Source organism: Chelmon rostratus, chromosome 11, assembly GCF_017976325.1.
Source record: "Chelmon rostratus isolate fCheRos1 chromosome 11, fCheRos1.pri, whole genome shotgun sequence".
Lineage (NCBI taxonomy): Eukaryota > Metazoa > Chordata > Actinopteri > Chaetodontiformes > Chaetodontidae > Chelmon > Chelmon rostratus.
This window is the reverse complement of record NC_055668.1, coordinates 27,419,324-27,438,213: the sequence shown is the minus strand read 5'-3', so window position 1 is coordinate 27,438,213 and position 18,890 is coordinate 27,419,324. Positions and strand designations below refer to the sequence as shown.

Sequence of the window (18,890 nt, the reverse complement as noted above, 5' to 3'; positions counted from 1 at the left end):
CCGCCCATCCAGGCTGTGATTGGTCGGTTCATGAAACAGACACTGACGAGTGCGTCGACATGTTTCAACAAACAGCATCTGAAAAAGCTAAAGAACCAACCAGCCGAGCACAAACCCCGCTCAGCTCATCCTCAGTGTCTGCTGTCTCACTGCTTCAGCTGCAGACCTTCACTAACTGAACTGGAATCAGTGGGCTCACTGGGCTGCTCTCTTTAAACAATCTGTTCAGGATTCTGGCGACTGTGGCGGTGGTCCTTGGTGGTCTTCTACAGGCACCACTGGTGAAAGATTTCCTAAACTGCCGAGAGTCGAACTACTCTCTGTGGTGCAGTCCATCGGCACAACAATCATCTGTAACTCTGGTTGGTTAAACAAACTCTTGAATCAGGAGAGGAGAGAGAGGAGGACATCAGAGAAGCAGAGAAGAGTGAGTGTAGAGATGAATGAAGTCAGGCTTCACGTTAGAAATGACTCCTGGTCTCTAAACAACGTCCTCTTTGCCTGGAGGAGTTCCTGAGCTCATCCAGTGAAGACGCTCCAGAATCCAACAGACTGTTTTCAGAGCAGCGTCGTCTGAGGCCTGAAGATCAGGACCAGCCTGTGCTGGTTTCAGAGGTTTCCTCAGATTCTCTCAATCTTTTACTGACGTTATGTTCTGTAGTCAATGAATCCACACACTCTTTACAGTTTAATGTTGAGAAACATTATTCTTGGCTTGTTGCAGTATTTTCCAGCACAGTCTGTCAGAGAGTACTTCAGAAAGACACTTTTTATACCCGTCATGTTATTCACCTGTCGCCAGGTAACCTGATGTTCTACCAGCTGTTTCCTTCAGCATTTCACAGTTTTCCAGTCTTTTGAGGTTTCAGTGTTCAGAGCATCACTTTCTGTTTCTGCTCATGCTTCACACAGCGTCCCGTTTAGAAACAGGGTCGTATGGTCGGTTATTTTAAACCATTTCTGTACTGTGATATAAACTGTTACCATGGTGTAAAATGACAAACACTGAAAAAAGATCTCTGGCCCCGCCGCGTAGGGCCGGAGCACATTAACAGACCTTTAAATAAAATATGTCTGATCATTATGGAACTCAGCACAGCCATCATGACGTCCATCTTTTAGGTTTAATGAGTTAAAGTCACATTAATACTGAGAAATGTTCTGTTGATACATAACAGAGCATGAGTCAGTGTGACAGAGGGCTAATTATCACTGCAGTCAAGTGAATAATAACTTCAGTTGATCTTTTCATCAAACCAACATCATTATAACTTCACCACTGATGAACTGACCTGAAAAACACGATGAAAAATTAACTGTTTGACAGAGAAAAAGAGCGAAGGCCACAGCGTGTGAGTGTGTGTGTGTGTGTGTGTGCGTGTGCGTGTTCTCCTCACCTTAGATGTCAGCACAAAAAACTCTTCATCTTCTCTGCTGGGGCTGCTCACACATTCAGTCCTCTTCCTCCTCCTCGTCTGGGCATGTGAGCTTCAGGCCTCCAATAACCTGAAACACAAGATGGACAGATGGAAAAACACCAGTGAATACCTGCTGTCAGTCAGCCGGCAGGAGGAGAAAGATCCAACAACACAGGCCAAAGACAGGCTAACAGCTGGAAACACAGGCTAAAGACAGACCAACAGCTGGAAACAGGCTAAAGACAGGTCAACAGCTGGAAACACAGGCTAAAGACAGACCAACAGCTGGAAACACAGGCTAAAGACAGACCAACAGCTGGAAACACAGGCCAACAGCTGGAAACACAGGCTAAAGACAGACCAACAGCTGGAAACACAGGCTAAAGACAGACCAACAGCTGGAAACACAGGCTAAAGACAGACCAACAGCTGGAAACACAGGCTAAAGACAGGCTAACAGCTGGAAACACAGGCTAACTGCTGGAAACACAGGCTAAAGACAGGCCAACAGCTGGAAACACAGGCTAAAGACAGGCTAACAGCTGGAAACACAGGCCAAAGACAGGCTAAAAGCTGGAAACACAGGCTAAAGACAGACCAACAGCTGGAAACACAGGCTAAAGACAGACCAACAGCTGGAAACACAGGCTAAAGACAGACCAACAGCTGGAAACACAGGCCAACAGCTGGAAACACAGGCTAAAGACAGACCAACAGCTGGAAACACAGGCTAAAGACAGACCAACAGCTGGAAACACAGGCTAAAGACAGGCCAACAGCTGGAAACACAGGCTAAAGACAGGCTAACAGCTGGAAACACAGGCTAAAGACAGGCCAACAGCTGGAAACACAGGCTAAAGACAGGCTAACAGCTGGAAACACAGGCTAAAGACAGGCCAACAGCTGGAAACACAGGCTAAAGACAGGCCAACAGCTGGAAACACAGGCTAAAGACAGGCTAACAGCTGGAAACACAGGCTAAAGACAGGCTAACAGCTGGAAACACAGGCTAAAGACAGACCAACGGCTGGAAACACAGGCTAAAGACAGACCAACAGCTGAAAACACAGGCCAACAGCTGGAAACACAGGCTAAAGACAGGCCAACAGCTGGAAACACAGGCTAAAGACAGGCCAACAGCTGGAAACACAGGCTAAAGACAGGCCAACAGCTGGAAACACAGGCTAAAGACAGACCAACAGCTGGAAACACAGGCCAACAGCTGGAAACACAGGCTAAAGACAGACCAACAGCTGGAAACACAGGCTAAAGACAGACCAACAGCTGGAAACACAGGCCAACAGCTGGAAACACAGGCTAAAGACAGGTCAACAGCTGGAAACACAGGCTAAAGACAGGTCAACAGCTGGAAACACAGGCTAAAGACAGACCAACAGCTGGAAACACAGGCTAAAGACAGACCAACAGCTGGAAACACAGGCCAACAGCTGGAAACACAGGCTAAAGACAGACCAACAGCTGGAAACACAGGCTAAAGACAGGTCAACAGCTGGAAACACAGGCTAAAGACAGACCAACAGCTGGAAACACAGGCTAAAGACAGACCAACAGCTGGAAACACAGACCAACAGCTGGAAACACAGGCTAAAGACAGACCAACAGCTGGAAACACAGGCTAAAGACAGGTCAACACCTTTTTGGAAGATTTAAAAAGCCTAACTGAAAACAAATCACACACTTCAAAATCAATCTGAGCGGAAACTAACCGGCTGCCCACACACACCCTGAGAGAGAGAGTGTGAGTGTGTGTGTGAGAGTGTGTGCGTGCGTGCGTGCGTGCGTGTCGGCTGAGTCACGGCCGTCTGTTTGTCAGAAAGAACGACTCCACAAAGCGTCTGTGAAAGGAAACAAAGTGTCCAGCTGACGACCTGTTGCATCAGCGACACCTGAACAACACATTCACCTCCAACTGAAGGTCAAACTGAAGCAGATGGCATGCTGGGAAATCCAGTGACTGCACAGAGAACTGTCTGTCTGTCTGTCTGTCTGTCTGGGCCTCTTCAGTGCTCAGAACATCCTTCGAGGGCCGAACACATATCACTGTAACCTCTGTGAAGGCGGAGCTGCTTCTCTCTGATGAGGCGTCTGATGTCAGGTGATGGAGGTGGTTGTGCTGATGATGATGCTGGTTTCCAGGTTTGGGTCAGTCAACCCTGATCTGCTCTCAGCTTCCACATTAAACAGTAAATATGTTCACCTGAAACCTCTCAGCAAACACCTGCAGGAGTTTTCACTCAGCAGCAGGTTCAGGAGTCAGAGCAGGAGCACGCTCAGTGTTTCCTCTTTAGCTTTAATGATTTCACCTGTGACAGCAGAGAGCTGAGACGCTGCTGGAGCTCGAGCTCGAGGAATCAGAGTGGGACTGAAAAAGCCGATTGGTGGATCGTTCATTACAGGACAAAACAAAACAGGAAGTGGAACTAGCCAAAACTGGGCGTGCTGCATGAGGTCAATAACTAACTAACAATGATTTCACTCAGCCCCGCCCCTAAAAAGTTATTGTCCAATCACAGCTCAGCAACAGTAACTAGTGTTCACAGGTGTGTCGGCGAGAATGCGGACGGGTCGGGTTGGGTCACGTCAGCTGGGCATGAGCATGAGGCAGAGAATAAAGCAGTTAGGTCTGTGAACCGTGTGGAGCCAAGTACTGTGATGAAGACTGTCAATCAACTAAAGAACTATAATTAAAAGATATATGCAAATCACCCCCCCCCCCCCTTCTATTGACATGCATGCCTAATCCAGCAGGAGAAGAGGTTAAAGTCTGAACAAGACACCTCTCCTCTGCCTTCCCCGCCCCATCTTCTCGCTCTCCCAATAGGAAGAGATCCAGGAAGAGGAAGTGTAGATAAGGTGGGGGCGTGGCCAGCTGGAGTCTCTCTTTGGGACCATGTGGCCTGTTCAGGTGAGTTTGTGTTGTCAGATACAGAGTTGGCTTGTTTTTTGATCTTTTTGGTTGTTTTCCTGTTTTGTTTGCTTCTTGAAGGAAATGTTAGAAGAGGCTGTTAAATCTGGTCTGTGGTTTAGGCCTCCACCTTCAGCACCCTCTAAACTTTCTACCCCCTACCCGAACAAGGGTCTGTATCCAATCCCTACTTTCATCTTTTGACTCTACCTCTTTATTTTCTACCCCCTACCTGAACCAGGGTTTGTATTCCCACCCCGCTTTTATTGGTGCAGTTGATGAGAGGCAGGGGTAGATGATGGTAGTGTGGCAATCGGCAGTTACATGTGGCATCTAGGCCTGTGGTAGCATTGTAGCAGCTAACAATAGCTAAAGCGGTGAGAGTATGATAGCATCTTAGCAGTTAGCATTGGCAGCTAGCAGTTAGTATTAACAGTATAGGTGAATCTAGCTGTATTGTCTTCTTCTGTTCCTCTTAGCAGGTAGCAGTTAGCATTTAGCATTAGCTTCGGTACTGGCCACTACCTGGAGCATCTCTGGGTCAGTTGAACGTGGCGGTACTGTTTGGATTGTGTAGGAGCAGTGTGAACTGGCACTAGGGGGGGTGACTCTGGGACGCTGGAGTTCACTGCCTAGCCTCCTGGAGGTGTCGTGGGACTAAGTAGGCGAAACACCGTTGAAGGGAGGTGTCCACCTGATGACCCCCAGAGACGTGTTAGGAATCACTGCTCTTTGGCAGGTATAGAGGCAGATTAGAGCTCCAAGGTTCTTCACTGAGAATTTATCCTCTTTTTGAGCACAAGTATCTTGTGTTTAAATTAACTCGTATGTTGTATTTTTATTTTTTTCGTCTGTTCTCTATCTCTGCTGCTGTTTTCTTCCCTCTGCTCTCACACGCTGCTGTAATGCCCAGATTTCCCCAGCTGGGGATAAATAAAGTTTTATCTTATCTTATGTTACCAGTGTGAGCTCAGGTGCTTCTTCTCTTACTGTCTCCGTGCTGCACACACTTCAGGTCTCATTCTGCTTGTATTACACACACGTTACTGCAGTACCACTGCGTTAACTGTAGTGTCAGTACGTATCAGTACTTTGCAGCTTTTATTAGTTTGGTTTTCCACACAGAGGGAGGGGGGCACTGACAGCAACCAATCAGTCAACAGGAAAGTCAGCCCCACCCCCACAGCTCATCCTACCCATAATCCTCTCTGAGCAGAGATAAACCCCAGTGAGAGAGAAAGAGAGAGACAGAGACTCTGTGGTATTAGTACTATAAGTACAGGATCTGAGTCGGGTACTTCCTCCAGGCTCTGACTCCGGACCAGGCCCTGACTCCGGACCAGGCCCTGACTCCGGACCAGGCCCTGACTCTGGTCCCCCTTATCGGCCGACATGAACACTGATGCAGATGAGGAAGAATAAGAAGACATTATCAGCTGAAAGTTTCCTGGACTTGTGTTCTGAGTAGATTTGGACAGTTCACTATAAACAAATATCGGCCAGCAGTGACCCCCCTAAACACTGACACCAGACCAGCAGGAACCCAGTCCATTCCGTTCCCGGTTAATTTGGCCTCTTTTGTTCTTAAGGGAACCTTAACGACAGACAGACCCCGCAGATCTGAGCCAGATGAAGGCCACAAGCTGAGACGGTGGTGTGGACAGAAAGAGACGTTTGAGGACATCACGTCAGGCGGAAACAGGTGACACGAGAAGCACACCTGTGTTTAGATCCAGAGACGCAGACCTGCATCAGTTCAGAAGTCCACCGTCAACATGTCGTGAAAAAGTACCTGAGAAAGTAGTAAAGTCTGTTACAGCGAGACAACAGACAAGGACGGAGAGGACGAGCTAAGGACACACTCAGATCACGTCTGTCCAGCTCATGAATAAAACACGAACAACATTTGGTCTGTTTTCTGAAATAACGTCGACAAACCGTCAGAACGTGGACTGACCCTGACGTCAAACACTGGACGACCTCTGTCCTTTACCGTCCACTGTCCTGTGTTCCCTCTCTACCTCCTTTTGTTACTCCCCCCCATTTTCTCCTTCCTCCCTCTTCATTCCCTTCATCCCTTCCTCACTTCCTCCTCCTTAAATCTCCACCTCTTTCCTTTCATCTTATGTCCTCCTGCTACTTTGTCTCCTTCATTACCTTCACTCTCTTTCTTTCCTTCTTTAACATTTGCATCCATCTTCACCTCATGCTTCCTTCACTTTCACCTCATTGCTTTTATGTGCTCCATTTTCCCGTTTCCTTCTCTTCCTCCTACATCCCTTGATTCCCTCCATGCTACTTCTTTCCCTCGCTGCCTCCTGCTACTTCCTGCCACTTCCTGGTCCTTTCCTCTTTTGTCCTGCGCCTCCTCTTTTCTTTTCCCTTCTTATCTTGCGACTGTATTTCCAAATAACTTCCTTTAACTTTCCTTCATGTCATGCTCTTCCAAGCTTTAATCAGACACTTGACCAAACGAGCTACCTGATCGTAGCGTACCTGGTCTGAACCTGATGAGGACTCTGCAGGTCCAGCCGGACTCTGCTGACTCAACGGTGCACACAGAGGGAGGTTTCTGCTCCACTGAAGCACAAATGAGGCGACTGGACTTGAATAAAATATATCTGGTGACAGAGAAGCTGCAGAGAAGAACGACAGGAATCACCTGTCTTCAGGTGTCTCATGTTGTTTTCATGTGTGAACAGCCGAAGGCGTTTCTGGCCCGTCGTGCTAATAAAGTTTTGTTGTTGGTATCAGAACGACCGACCGGCTTCATGACAGTGACCATCGACTTCATCAGAGACACGACGTCCTCCTCCTCGCAGCTGCCGCCTTCACCGTGACGACGGGCGACTTCCTCACAGCAACTAGTGTCCTTTATGTGGCAACCACTGTCCTCAGTGAGTACTGCCAGTCTGTCCCCAGCAGGAACTGTCTGTCCCCAGCAGTAACTGTCTGTCTTCAGTGAGCTCTGCCTGTCTGTCTGTCTTCAGTGAGCTCTGCCTGTCTGTCTGTCTCCAGCAGTAACTGTCTGTCTCCAGTGAGCTCTGTCTGTCTGTCCCCAGCAGTAACTGTCTGTCCCCAGCAGTAACTGTCTCCAGTGAGCTCTGCCTGTCTGTCTCCAGCAGTAACTGTCTGTCTTCAGTGAGCGCTGTCTGTCTGTCTCCAGCAGTAACTGTCTGTCTGTCTGTCCCCAGCAGTAACTGTCTGTCTTTAGTGAGCTGTCTGTCTGTCTGTCTCCAGCAGTAACTGTCAGTCTCCAGTGAGCTCTGCCTGTCTGTCTGTCTCCAGCAGTAACTGTCTGTCTCCAGTGAGCTCTGTCTGTCTGTCCCCAGCAGTAACTGTCTCCAGTGAGCTCTGCCTGTCTGTCTCCAGCAGTAACTGTCTGTCTTCAGTGAGCTCTGCCTGTCTGTCTCCAGCAGTAACTGTCTGTCTTCAGTGAGCTCTGCCTGTCTGTTTGTCTGCCTGTCTCCAGCAGTAACTGTCTGTCTGTCTGTCTGTCTCCAGCAGTAACTGTCTGCCTGTCTGTCCCCAGCAGTAACTGTCTGTCTTCAGTGAGCTCTGCCTGTCTGTCTCCAGCAGTAACTGTCTGTCTTCAGTGAGCTCTGCCTGTCTGTTTGTCTGCCTGTCTCCAGCAGTAACTGTCTGTCTGTCTGTCTCCAGCAGTAACTGTCTGTCTGTCTGTCCCCAGCAGTAACTGTCTGTCTTCAGTGAGCTCTGCCTGTCTGTCTCCAGCAGTAACTGTCTGTCTCCAGTGAGCTCTGCCTGTCTGTCTGTCTGCAGCAGTAACTGTCTGTCCCCAGCAGTAACTGTCTGTCCCCAGCAGTAACTGTCTCCAGTGAGCTCTGCCTGTCTGTCTGTCTGCAGCAGTAACTGTCTGTCTCCAGCAGTAACTGTCTGTCTTGAGGCAGAGGACTTGGCAGTGTCTCTGTGTAGAGTCTGTGTCTTTAGTCTGAGGTTACTTTCACAGTAAACTGAGTTGGACATGGCAGTCACCTGGACACGAAATCAAACACGCTGAAACAGAAACCTGAGATGGAAACACACCTGAGCAGGTGACACAGGACACACAGCTCAGTGGAGCTCAGGGTTATCATAAGACCAGACCAGCAGAGTCCAGACCGGCAGGGTCCAGACCAGCAGAGTCCAGACCAGCAGAGTCCAGACCAGCAGAGACCACATCAGCTGATGAAGAACCATCACCTCACTTCCTGTCAGTGTTTGGTGACATCATAAAGAAAACACAGACTCAGACTGTTTCCTAGCAACAGCGCAGTAAAGCTCCACAGTGCTGAATGAAATCAATATCATATTAATGTGAAACACTTTTCAATCAGTGAGACGAGCTTCGATCTGTCAGACAAAGAATCTGAGGATGTTTTAGTTCCTTTAACTCTTCTGCTCCAACACGAATCCAGCTTCATGTTTACATGACGGACCTGACTCTGACCAGAACAACAAAACCAGAACCAATCCTGTCCAGTCAAACTGTGTTCCCTGACAGCAGCTTCCTGAAGTGTTCATCTCTTCATCCAATCACGTCGCTCCATCCTCGCTGTGAACCACTCTCACCTGTTACCAATCAGCCTGTTTACCTGTGGAATGATCCAAACAGGTGTTTCTGGAGCGTTCCACATCTTTCCCAGTCTTTAGCTGCTCCTGTCTCAACGTGTTTGAAACGTGTTGCTGCTTCAGATTCAGAATTAAAATCGATGAAGCTGATGAGCTCAAACATGAAGTTCTGACTTTTGCTCACTGGATCAATATTTCTGATCTGACAACAACAACAGGTCAATGATTCTGTGTCATGACTACTTCCACTTTTTGGTCCCGTAAGTATATTTTCTTGCATTTACTACACTTTTGTACTTTTACTTAAAGTTCTGAAAGCAGGACTTTTACTTACAAAGTAGTACTAGCGCAGAGTATTTCTACTTTGTGATCGTAGTATTTCTTCTGTAGTAAATGATGTGAGTGTTCCTCAGCCTCCTCTGACTCACACAGTTTGGAATGAGACGATTTAAACACCTGCAGAGACACTAATGAGGACTCAGACGGACCAGCAGGTCGTTGGTTTGAGATCTGAGGACAACAAGAAGCACCTGTCAGGTGTCCTGCTGACACACGTAGTTCAGGTGGGGCTGGTTTCTGCGTCGGGCTCCGACACGGCGGCACTGATCACAGATGAAGGACGTCTGTGTTAACGAGGACGTCATTCAGTCTGAACACAGACAGCAGAGTTACTGTCTGTTCTTCTTCAACGTGAACGTCTTCATCATACCGTCCAGAACGACATGCAGTGACCACACATGACACGTGTCCGTCATGTCCTCACCGAGCTCGTGTGTGTGTCAAAGAGGGACGTCTCCAGATGTTTGTGTGACCAACAGGCCAAAAGTCACACATTCAGAAGACATCAGAGGACAGAGGACAGAGCACAGAGGGAGGCTCCTCACCCATAAACTCAGTCAATCGTTAATCAATGATCAGTTTCTCTGCAGTTTATCAGCTCGAATGAGTTCAGCCTGTGTGAGGTCAAAGGTCACCAGACCTGAACTGTGACCTGATAACAGAGTTTCAGAGACACAGAAAAACACCTGAGGTAGTTACCTGTAGGACAGGTGAGCTCTGACACACATGCAGACACAAAGACACCTGCACACACGTTAGGAGTGTGTGTGTGTGTGTGTGTGTGTGTGTGTTTCTGTGAATGCGTGTGTGTGTATGTGTGTGTGTGTGTTTGTGAATGTGTGTGAATGCATGTGTGTGTGTGTGTGTCTGTGTGAGTGCGTGTGTGCGTGTGTGTAAAGCTTCATTTTCCTCGAACAAACAAAAGTTCGGTTTTTGTCACTAAAACAACAAACAGGTGAGTGGATTTTTTTTTTGTTCATGAGTGGATTTTGATGACTCCACTCGTTATGACACAACGAAGAAACATCTGTAACACTTTAAATCCAGCCTTCATCTGCGAGTGAAAACACCTGAACCTGAATCATTTCTTCTCAGAAGGAAAATCATTACAAAACCCCCCGAACGAGCAAACAAAGTCTTCAGCGAGATCAGGAAAGCTGCTCCTGAAGCGGACGAGCTGCAGTCGAGCTTCTGATTAACGAGGTTTTCAGGGATTCTTTCATATTTTCATATTAATACACTCGAAGGAACACATTAAAACAGGTGAACAAAGTCTACCATCAGTAATACAGCAGCTTCAAATCCTCCCAGGTCCCTCAATCCAAGGCTTTGGGGGCCACAGAGGGTCAGAGGGCCCCGAATCTGAGGCTCTGTGGGCAACTGAGAGTCTGAATCCAAGACTACCCTTGGATTCACAGAGATTCAGGGACCAAACCTGAGGCTTCGGGGGCCTCTGAGGGCCCTGGGAGCCTTGTCATAGGCAGTAAAGTGTAGGTAGATGTGATGAAGTGAACAAGGTGTGTTAGTGCGCGCGCACACACACGCGCGCGCACACGATGACGGAGTGATGTTCTCTCCACAGGTGCCAGGTTCATGTTGTCAGGCTCTGCAGCCCTCAGTAATGTCTGACAGGCTGATGGGAGACACAAACGGCAACCACACGGCGGGACTCCGTCCGCCCGACACCGGACCGAACCGGCCCCAAACACCACCCCCCAACTGTCCGTTAAACCGACATAAAACCGCTCAGACCTGCTGCGGGTCTGATTGTGGCCCAGTTCACCGCACAACACACCGACCGACACCGAATAAACCGACAGATCTGAGCCGGTCACATCCACACACTCCTCCGGAGCTACGGCTTACCTGTGCGGTCGGGTAGCGCGCCTCGGCCCGGGTTACCTCTACGAACAAATTCCAGAGAGCGGAGAGGAGAGGAAACTTTAGCCGAGCTCCGGTCTGCTCCTCCGGTGGGGCGAGGAGGGAGGGAGGAGCGAGGGAAGGGGCTCCGAACCGATCCGAGGCCGGGGAGGAGCGCCGAGGTCCGGCTGTGAACGAGATCCGAGCCTGAAGGCGGCGGGCAGCCGGAGGAGAAGCAGCCGACTGAGACGCTCCGACCGACGGAAGAAAATCCACTCAGAGCCGCTCGAATAAAGTTGTTCTGCTGCCCTGCTCAGCTGTCGCCATCTTTACCCGCGGGGCATGACGGGTAATCCTCAGGAATCCCGATCCCCCCTTAACACCCCCACCTCTTCCGTCACACGTCCTGCGTGCTGACGTCACGCACCTTATTCAGTGGATGGACACAGGTGGAGTTCAGGGTGGTGAACAATGACCCGAACACCAGCGGAGTTAACACTGTTCACGGTTTATTGATAAAGTTTAACAATTTGAATTTTCTTTCTCCTTCTACTTCACTACATTTAACTTTAGTAACTAGTTACTTTGCAGGTGAAGTTATCGTGTGCAGCTCCTCCTGAGCTTATTGAACGAACATCTAATGTAAATAATACGTCTTATATCAAATGAACTCCACCAGCTGTTTGCATTTAACCGAACAACTATAATCCAATTATTACCACTATTATTATGATACACTGCCCAACAGACTGAGAGAGAGAGGCAGCCTGGGGGGGGGCAACAGTCAGCAGATGGCAGTAGGTTCCAAACTAGAGAGCAGACCCTGTGTGTGTGTGTGTGTGTGTGTGTGTGTGTGTGCCTGTCATGTGATCTCAGCAGGTCCTGAATGTGATTGGCTGGTTCACTCTGAAGTCTGTTTATGTGAGTCTGAACAGAACTTCCTGTCCACAGCAGCAGCTTCTTCTGTGGTGCTCGAAGTAGTTCTTTTTTTTCTACTCTAAGATACAAAACCTCTCTGATCAATTCATCCCACTAAAGTCAGATTTTAATTTTCCCACAGGACAAACCCCATGAGCACCAAACAAACAAATGACCCCTCAGTTCTGTCTGCAGGTGGTTTAATGTGTCAGAGCCCCTCCGTTCTGTCTGCAGGTGGTTTATGTCTCTGAACCCCTCAGTTCTGTCTGCAGGTGGTTTATGTCTCTGAACCCCTCAGTTCTGTCTGCAGGTGGTTTTATGTGGTTGAACCCCTCAGTTCTGCCTGCAGTTGGTTTAATGTCTCTGAATCCCTCCGTTCTGTCTGCAGGTGGTTTAATGTGTAGAATCCCTCAGTTCTGTCTGTTGGAGGTTTGTTGCATCTACAGACTGTTTCAGTGTGAACTTGTCTATATTTACACAAAAACACTGACAGATACAGTGAAGTTTTCTATGTCAACAGACCTGACTGAGTGAGGGCAAATAAAGGAGCTGAAGACAGACAAAAAAATAAAACTGAAAAAATCTGAAAATCCTCTCCTCATTTCCTGTACTGTAAAATGCCAGAAGGAATCCTTATATTTACAGTAGAATAACATAATAAAAAGATGGTGGCACAAGATGAAAATACATCAGGTTTTCACCTGCGTGCAGTACCTGGTGCTCAGTTACAGGTGGTCACAGCAGCTGAACGCAGCTCCACATCGCCTGGTTTCATTTAGTGCATTTTCAGACTGATGTGTTTTACAAGCTCACCATTCAGTGTTGAGAATAATACCTGCAGTAGGTAAAATTCTGTACAGTTAATCACATATATAAGCAAAACAGACTTACTACACACAAATTAAATTCAAGAAAGCCCACAGGTAACACAGGAAATGGCAGGATGTTTGTCAAAATAAAATACCTGTCCTTCAAGTTTAAAAAAAAAAAAAAAAAAAAGTATTTCCCCAAACACAGTAGAATCACAGCAGAGTGGATCTACTGCACGGAGATACTTTTTAGACATGAAGAGCGATTATTCTGTCTTTTGTTTGTCTTCTTTCCTCCTTCTCATGTATACACATACTGGACAGAAGAAGATCCTGATTCTGATTCTCCTTGTCCGTGTGAAAGCAGCTTCAAACCAAAACTGCTTTCAAATCTTTAGCTGCTGCGGGAAGAACTGACAGTGATGCCGGGGGGGTGAGACCTGCGTTCCATCTCTGTTAACACAGGCGGGAGAGGACAGGAGCAACAGGGACACCACAGAGGATTCAGGGACAAACTGAGCAGAGGTCTAAGACAGGTGAGGAGGACAGAGGAGCAGGGTTGAGGAGCAGGACTGAGTTTAGTCTTTAGGAGTCTTGATTACAGGTGCAGCTGCAGAGGTTTGCTCAGACTCACCTGTCTCCTCTCAGGTAATCACAGACAGATACAGGAAGTCACTGCAGGTCACATGACACAGATCTTCACTGCTGATGTCCAATAAAACAATCATCAAAAAACACAACGAGTTCAGAGCTGGTCTCACACACACACACACACACACACACACACACACACACACACAGACACACACACAGACACACACACACACAGCAGCTGTTGAGCAGATTATCGTCTCCCTGCAGAGCAGAAAGACGAAGACAATGTCCAGCTGCTCCACAACAATGCAGATCCCCCCTCTGTCCTCTGACATGAGAGCTATGGCAGTAATGGGAGTAATGGGAGTAATGGGAGTGATGGGAGTGATGGGAGGTATGGAGAACATGTCACTGGTTTGAGTCTCAGCAGCTGCTGGTGTCTCTCTGACGTGTTTCAAATCCAGAATCAAAAACCTGTAAAAGAGAAAGATGAAGAGAAACGAGCTGATCAATATTGATCAATCATTTAATCTGATCTGTGAATCAGTTCCTATTTTAAACATTTCACAGAAAGTTTTCAGGAGTCTGCCAGATCTCTCTGCCGCCTGGCTCGACAGCGGCAGCAGCTCCCCTCCTGCATGGTTAGAACGCTAGAACACTCAGAAACAATGTTCCCAGAACGCTTTGGGAAGCAGAGTTTGTTCACTGAGCACTTGACAAACCTAATCTAATAACATATCCATCCATCCATCATCCATCCATCATCCATCCATCATCCATCATCCATCCACCTATTAATCATCCATCCATCATCCATCCATCATCCATCCATCATCCATCCATCCATCATCCATCCATCATCCATCATCCATCCACCTATTAATCATCCATCCATCATCCATCCATCATCCATCATCCATCCATCATCCATCCATCCATCCATCATCCATCCATCATCCATCCATCCATCCATCATCCATCCATCCATCTATCATCCATCCGTCCATCTATCATCCATCCACCTATTAATCATCCATCATCCATCCATCATCCATCCATCATCCATCATCCATCCATCATCCATCCATCATCCATCCATCCATCATCCATCCATCCATCCATCATCCATCCATCATCCATCATCCATCATCCATCATCCATCATCCATCCACCTATTAATCATCCATCATCCATCCATCCATCATCCATCCATCATCCATCCATCATCCATCCATCCATCCATCCATCCATCATCCATCCATCCATCTATCATCCATCCACCTATTAATCATCATCCATCTTTCATCCACCCATCATCCATCCACCTATTAATCATCCATCCATCCCTCATCCATCCATCATCCATCCATCATCCATCCATCATCTATCCATCATCCATCCATCCATCATCCATCCACCTATTAATCATCCATCATCCATCCATCATCCATCCATCATCCATCCATCTATCATCCATCCACCTATTAATCATCCATCATCCATCCATCATCCATCCATCCATCCACCTATTAATCATCCATCATCCATCCACCTATTAATCATCCATCATCCATCCATCATCCATCCACCTATTAATTATCCATCATCCATCCATCATCCATCCATCATCCATCCATCATCCATCCACCTATTAATCCTCCATCATCCATCCATCTATCATCCATCCACCTATTAATCATCCATCATCCATTTTGTCTGTCTTTCTGTTACCTGTTCGACGTACTGAAGTGCACCTGAATGGTGATGAATTCACTTGCCGGCGTACTCTTCATCTGTTCTTCTTGTTCTCCTCACCTCTTGTTTCCTTATCTTTCTCCTCCCCTCCCTCGATCAATGGATGAGGGAGGATGATAATTATTGTAATGACTGCGATCAGATGCAATCAGCGATGATCAAATGTTAAAGGTCGCAGGTATCAGGTACCAGTCAAAACCCTACTAGAGCTCTGATGTGAGAGTTCACAGCAGCATCTGAAGACAGGAAGGGAAAGATTCATCCTTTCAAAATAAAATGTAGCTTAATTCAAATTCCAGCTGCTCTAAAGAAAATGTGACATTAAAAGGCAGACACACAGAGAGTGTCTGTTAAAGGCATGAAGAAAGAAACATGATGTCAGGGAGGGAAACAGGCAGGAGGGAAAGGAAGCATTAAGGGGAATAAGGAGGTAGGGAAGGAAAGGATGAAATAGGGAAGGACAGCAAAGAACAGAGGAAGTAATAGAGGAGATATGTGACTCCTGCATCTTCCATGAAAACTCCATCTGAATGTTAAAACAGGATGGGGTGGAGGTGGAGGGGGTCCTCAGCTGCTGTGGTGAGGGAGGGGTCAAGGCTGCCTCCCCCTCCATTCTTCTCCCTGTATAAACAGAGAGGCATTGTGAGGCAGGTGGTTTGACACACACACTCACAGTTTAGAGCAGACAGGAATCTCCCAGCTGCTCTTGCTACGGTTCATTCAGCAGGTTAGACCGTCATCAACCCCTCAACACCCCCCCGCCCCGGCCCGCCACCAGCCCGTCTGAGTGGCGGTCGAACGCCAGCCGCCAGTCAGATTTAGCTTCCAAACGCCGTCACAGAAAGATCCAGTTACAGCTGAAGACCCACCAACCAGAGGGTGGTGGTGCTCCTGAAACCAGCAGCTGCAAAACAAAAGAATCCAGAATCTGGCAGATTATTGACGATCGATTGGTCGTTGTAGACCGTTATTGTTGTGAGATGCTTAATTAATTAATTTTCAGTGCACAGTTTTAATGAACCATGTTGCTCCACACTCACATTTTGCAGCTTTGGAGGAAACAGGTTGGGTGGAGGGGGTATGATTGGCTGTGGATCAAAGACATCTAGCCCCCCCAATGAAGGTGACAGTATCTGAACTATGATACAGCTGCATTCAGAGCGAGGCGAAGAGCGCAGAAGATATCTCCATTTCCTCTGAGAATATATTAGTGATACATGTCATCAATATATCACCAATATATCACGATCGATAAATCATCAGAATATTAAAATCTAAATATCATCAATATATTTACATAAACACATCAATATATTCAAATCAATATATCATCAATATATTTACATAAATACATCAATATATTCAAATCAATATATCATCAATATATTCACATCGATATGTCGTCAATACATTCAGAGGCAGGCGGCTGTATGGAAGGAAAGCCGTTGACATGATGGTGGAGGTTCTAAGTGTCGACGAGTCTTTTGGTCATTGAGGAGGTTCATGTGTACCTTTGGGGGGGGGGTTAGTGATCATTCAGGAGGTTTCTCTGGTCCATTAGGAGGTCCGTAGTGACTGAGATGGTCAAGAGTTCATCAGATAGCTAGATGGTAATAGTACTTTAACAGGTTCTACTGGTCCTATAGGAGACAACAACATGATTCTAGACACCCTTTAAGAGGTTCTTGGTGGTCATGGTCCTTTCTAAGGTAATTGCAGTCATAAATGAGATTCTAGAGGTCCTTCAAGATGTTCTAGGGGTTATCTAGGTGGTTCTAGGGGTCCAGTAAGATGTTCCAGTACTTGTTTCCACGGTCATTCAAGTGGTTCTACTAGTTATTCTTAAGTTCTAAAGAGATTATAGGAATCCTGTTGATGGTTCTTTAATTGGTTGTTGTAGTTACTAAGGTGGTTCCCTAGGTCCTTAATATGGTTCTTGTAGTTGAGGAGGTTCTAAGCCTCATGAAGGTCGTTCTGTTGCTCTTTCAGGTGATTTGTGCTGTCCTTTAGGGGGTTCCAGTGCTCTCCAGTGTCTCTTAGTAGATACTGATCATCAACATGGATGTTCTTGTGGTCACTGACAAGTTTCTAGTGGCCCTCTAGATGGTTCTATTGGAGCTCAGGAGATTTTATTTGTCCTGTAGGAGGTTCTAGCGGTCCTTATTGTGGTTATTTTGTGACTTTAGACAATCTCAACCATCATCAAAACAGAATATCTTGTTGAGAACTGTGATGTGTTCTCTCCGTCGGTCCAAAGCTTTGGTTCAGAATTTTAAAGTGTTCTGGGGGGAAGCTGTCTGAATGTTGGATGTTCCTCATCTTGTTTATAGAACCTCTACTCACAGACACAGAAAGTCTTTGTGTGCACAGAGGTGTTCTTGTCTCCCAGCGTGCAGCTTGTCAGGACAGACTGTCTCTGAACTGCTTCTTCACTCTCACCTGAAAACATTTAAAAAGCTGCACCTCGTTCAGGCGGAGACGAGTCTCAGCCTGCAGGGACGACAAGCGTCTACTGATCTGAAGTCAGATCTGATTCGCTCGCAGCAGATAGACGAGAAGACGGGAGGGAGATCGCGTCTGATGCCGACACACTCGGCATGCTGGGAGCTAACATACGCAGACGGGGTTCAGACAAAACAGATCTGTGTGGATTATCAGATAGAGGAAGGAGTCCTGAACAAACAGCAGAGCATTCTGGGAAAGGATGAGTGAAGTCGTCAACAAACAGAAGGCAGACGGAGCGAGAAAGAGTCTCCTCGAGGACCCAGAAACTTCCTGCAGGCAAAAATACTTCAGTGACAATCAGACAGGAGTGTTACAGACAGAAGACATTTCATAAGCAGAGCTTCTCCAATAACCGAGTTAAACAGCATCATAACATTAAAACTAAAGAAACAATGAATGATTGACTGTAAACTGCTGCTAGCGCCCCCTAGAGGCTGCAAAGTTCACAGCCACAACATGAATAAACAGCGTTCTGATCAATTGTCTGCTCTCTGACTCGTCTGGTTTCATTGGTTCTTTGACTCAAACTCATCTCTGTCTAATCCCAAACCTCTCTGTCTCTGTCTCTTTGTCTCTCTCTGTCTCTGTCTCTGTCTCTGTCTGTCTCTGTCTCTGTCTCTCTGTCTCTCTCTCTCAAACTCAGACTCGTCTCTATCTTATTGATGTTTTGACTCAAAATCATTTCAGTCTTTTAGATGTATTGACTCAGACTCGTCTCTTTGACGTTTTGACTCAGACTCGTCTCTTTGACGTTTTGACTCAGACTCGTCTCTTTGACGTTTTGACTCAGACTCGCCTCTGTCTCTTCGATGTTTTGACTCAGACTCGTCTCTGTCTCTTTGATGTTTTGACTCCCACACTACACCGCTCTACTCTACTGTGCTGCAATTGGCTACCCTTTCAACATACAGGACCTGGTCTGACCAGAAACCCCAGCCAGTTCACTACGCTCCTCTACTGACAATCAGCGTTCTCCCTCACCTCATGGGGGGCCCAGCTGACTGTTTGCTGTCTTGGCACCGCGGTGGGGGGACTGACAGTTCTTAATGAAGCGGAATGAGCAGCATGTTTGATGAATCTTGCAGATCTGCCTGATTGTTTCAGTTGTTGGGTGAATGCTCTTATTGTAAGTTGCTTCTGTAATAGTTCACTGATGAAGAAGAGTAAGACAACAGGATGAAGGACACTGAATGTCCG

The 18,890-nt window shown here is 47.1% G+C and overlaps 1 protein-coding gene across 2 annotated transcripts in view; it reads right to left on the bottom strand.

The window, feature by feature from the left end:
* The window catches only part of tjap1 (tight junction associated protein 1 (peripheral)), a 34,300-nt gene extending 22,855 nt beyond the window's left edge, over positions 1-11,445 (bottom strand). The window contains exons 1-2 of one of the 2 annotated variants that reach the window (XM_041946932.1): positions 11,119-11,445; positions 1,398-1,506 (exon numbers count right to left, since the gene is read on the bottom strand). The gene's annotated coding sequence lies outside the window, so the exon portion shown is untranslated. Of the gene's footprint in view, positions 1-1,397; positions 1,507-3,342; positions 3,454-11,118 lie in introns of those variants that run through there. The other variant, XM_041946933.1, reaches the window with a different exon arrangement.
* Positions 11,446-18,890: the final 7,445 nt, after the last annotated feature.